The 3,840-nt window shown below is 42.2% G+C and overlaps 1 long non-coding RNA gene across 1 annotated transcript; it reads left to right on the top strand.

Annotated features, from left to right (window-relative positions):
• Positions 1-433: 433 nt before the first annotated feature.
• On the top strand, positions 434-1,909 carry LOC120221051. The gene is made up of 2 exons (XR_005525718.1): positions 434-640; positions 1,796-1,909. It is a non-coding gene; the product is annotated as an uncharacterized LOC120221051 (long non-coding RNA).
• The last annotated feature ends 1,931 nt before the right edge of the window (positions 1,910-3,840 follow it).

A 3,840-nucleotide genomic window follows, 5' to 3' on the forward strand; every position in this document is an offset into this window, starting at 1 on the left:
CAGAGAAAGCATCACCCTCCCATTGAAAATGCACCTTGTCATTCACTTTTATCATAAGAATATCTCCCGAAATATAATACTCATAATCAAGGCCAGGACATACTGTTATATGAGTGCACTCATACACACATTCATATGCATTCCTACACACACACAGACTAATACACATACATATCTACACACACACTGTTCTCTGCTTTTGAATATCTATAAAACATGGAACTAGCCTATTCTCACATAGAGAACTTGAGAACATCGTACGCCTGTACGATGCAGCCAAACAGCCAACCCAGAGCACAGAATTATTTTTCATTGTTTCTATTTCATTCAACTTGCTAAGTACGTATTACATGCATAGGACGGCTTAATGCCCTTGGGATATGCAAACGAGGCAGAGATGATTCCTACCCTCAAGGAGTTCACACCCAGTGAGAAAGGCAGGCTGGGAGACTGGTCACTGCAACGCGAACTGACAGAAGAGAGGGCTCTGCACAGGCAGCTTTGGGATCAGACATTGTAGATGAGCACGGCAGTGAACTTGGCTATGTGAAAAAATATGGAAGAAGGGCTTTCCAGGCAGAGGCTATACTTATTTCCGAGAATGGGGATTTGAAAGAGCCTGGCATATGTGGAGAATACGGTATGTGGCCAGTGTGGAATTTGAGGTAGAAGGTGGAAGTCTTGAGAACGTGAGGAAGGCTTTGAGGCCTGTGCCAAGAGGATGATCTTCCTTCTGAAAACCCCGAGGAGCCTCTGAGATGTTTTCAGCAGAGGAGTAACTTGATGTTGTTTTAAGGAGATCATTCTGGCACTGATGTGGGTAACGGTTGGAAGGTGAGCATAGGGCAGAGAATGGCAGGTGAGGTAGGGAGGAGAATGCAGAAGGGAAAGCGACTTGGGGACTTTGAGAAAGCGTGAATAAGAAACCATTCAGACCAGAGCTGGGTGCCTAGAAGGGGAAGACAAAACAGAGGTGTCAGGAAGAGAGAACTGACAAGCTGCAATGCGTGAGGAAGGAGAGAGGTGCCCAGCTTTCTGGGTTGAATAAACAGACCCTTCCTAAAGCCATTAACTGAGATAGAGAGCAAGGGGAAAAGCTGCCCTAGAAGGAAGTCCAGCTTGGGACATATTGAATTTGCCATGAGGACGGGGCCATGGGTGAGAGATGTGTGGTAGACAAAGGCACGTCAGTCTGACACGAGACCAGAATGAGGGGACTCCTGTATTGCCTTCCTTGAGCCTTCTAGTGGGATGAAAGGATCATCACTGTCTTGAGACCCTCATGTCCTAGAAAATCCCCTGCTAAGCAGTGGGGCAGGGAACTTTCCTCCCTGATGTCTCTTCAGTTAGTTAGATGGAAGACACTTAGCCCAAAAGAAGCTAACAGTGTGCTCAGCATCTTCCAGGAATCTAGAGCAGAGCCGACCTTCCCTTCAAACAGCCCACTTTTAGAATAAAAGTCATTTTAGAATAAAATGATTCTTGTGAGGAGGATTGTATAGACAGATTGAGATATGCTACCTCAAGGGTCCAGGTGCTTTTTATAATTTTTTAAAAATTTGTTTAGGAGGATTCTAATTTTAGAATTCAGAAGATTCACAGAATACCATTCTCTCTTTCATTTTATTCCAACTCTTCTCTTCCTCTTTTTTCTTCCCCCAGTAAATCAGGCCATGAACTGTTCTGGGGTAAGGTAGAAGCTCTCCCAGGGTGCCCATATCAAAGGTCCTTGGCAAAGATACACCAGCCTCGACAGCCTCCCTGCCAAGTTCGAATCTTTTTCTTCCCCCCCTAGGCAAGATGACCTTCAACAGAAATCACTGTTTTTTAACTCAAGACAAGGACAGGCTGTCTCTGCACATATCGACCTTAGTAGTAGAGAAATAAAGTTCTTTGCTAAGACACTGAATTATGTGGGATTGGTCTTGATTTTACTTTGTCAGAGTTTTCAAATCCTCCCAAAGCACTGGGAAAACACATTCATTTAAAGATGACTGGGAAGGGGGAGTCCCACCATCTCCAATTTCACTGCATGTTTTCTCTGAGAGAGATTTAAAGTTCTCATCCTCTGAACATCAAGAAGGCACACTTTATAAGTGAGAGGGAGAAGTTAGTTCTGAATCCAATTTCAGAGTTTTGTGTTTTTTCTTGAAATTGAGAAGAAGGCAAAGGCAAACATTAACACAGTCATGAAATAAATTAGGCCAGGCTGGTGGAATTTAGAGATACCTAACCCCCCTCTCAGATCTCTGCTAAGCAGACATCTTTGCTCATGGAAGTCTTTTCAAGTGTATTTCTAAAAACAAAGCCAAGACCCTTTTGTCCCAGCAATTGCAATTCTGGAAGTATATCTTCAGGAAACTATTACTAATGTAAGAAAGGCTTTGTACACAAAGATGTTCATCACATTATTGTTTATAGTAGCAAAAAAAATGGGTGAAACATTCCTGGCAAGTATTTCTGGCTGAAAAACTACAGCTTAATGTCAAGCAAAGAAAGCAAGATTAAAATAAGTTTATTCTTTCTGCAATTTCTGAGCTATAAGTATTATTTGGGATAAAAGACTTGAATGACATATACCAAAATATCAGTAGTTGTTGTTTCAAGCTGGTGCTATTATGAATTCCAAATCCAGAATGAGCCAAAAAAAAAAAAAAATAGTGTAAGACTTCCCCCCACCTAACCTCCAAATTGTTAAACATTGGGGAATCAACCTCCAGGTTGAGAAGTAACTTATTAAAGATAAAAATGTATGTATTGTAAGTATTGTCAGTTTTTTCTGATTTCAATGGAGTGAAGACTAAAGGAATAGAACAATTTGTGATAATCCCAGAACTACAGGAGATATTCATAAATGAGTATACATCTTTACCACAGACCAAGCCAGATACTAGGATCCTCAGAAGGAGATGAAGGAATTCAGTGCTGCCCGATTCATGATCTAGATTGTAAGGATATCAGTCAGGAAGACACATGACCATAATATAGATGCCATGGGAGAAACATAAACGAAGTACTTCAAGAAGAGTTGATGTTCCACAAGTTCTGAGGGGTAGAAAAAATGTGGTTTGACATATAGGCTATAAGAAGGAGAGCAATGAAAACTCATGCTCTGTAGTTCTTTGCCTAACACCTAGAGCAACACACGTTTGTCCAACTGCTGACCAGTATTTAGAAGCATTTCATACATTCAGGATAAGAATTTATAGTTTGTCGTGTAGGCAATGGACATTCCCCAAATGTATTTAAGCAGAAGGAGCAAAAGGTAAGAGCTTTGTTTTAAGAAAATCTAGATGGTTGTGGCAAGCAGGAAGAATTGCAGGGATAAGGCTGAACACAGATGTGGGGTGTGTGTGTGTGTGTTTGTGTGTGTGTGTGTGTGTGTAGGGGGGGGAATGATTCTAAGGCAGTAGCAGAAGTAATTATTAGATGGATTGAGAGAGACTATATGGATGGTATGTCAGGCAGGGCTGGAGATGTGCCTGAGAACAGGGCAAAGGAGAGGAAGGAGTCCAGAATGGTGACACAGGTGCTAAACCGTACTGTGTGCCCTCTAATTTTGAACTTGAGTTACCTGCATCTGCCAAAAGTTGCTTTTCAATTTCACAACCATCATGCTTTCCTGTGGATTTGGAGGTGAGGAGGACATGTGGATGCAAGAGAAAAACTTGCAGAGCAAAGTCATTGCCAAACAGGTGAGTTTCCTCAGGAAATCATCAAGGGGTCTCTTTCAGCTTCCACTCACGCCCATCTTTCACCTGGGTTCCTGTCACACACTGCAAGAGCTTTGGCAGTGGGATCCCACAGGACTTTGATCCTTTTATGAGGCAGCTCGTCCAG

This window comes from Hyaena hyaena, unplaced genomic scaffold (assembly GCF_003009895.1).
Source record: "Hyaena hyaena isolate Hyena2069 unplaced genomic scaffold, ASM300989v1 scaffold_748, whole genome shotgun sequence".
Taxonomy (NCBI): domain Eukaryota; kingdom Metazoa; phylum Chordata; class Mammalia; order Carnivora; family Hyaenidae; genus Hyaena; species Hyaena hyaena.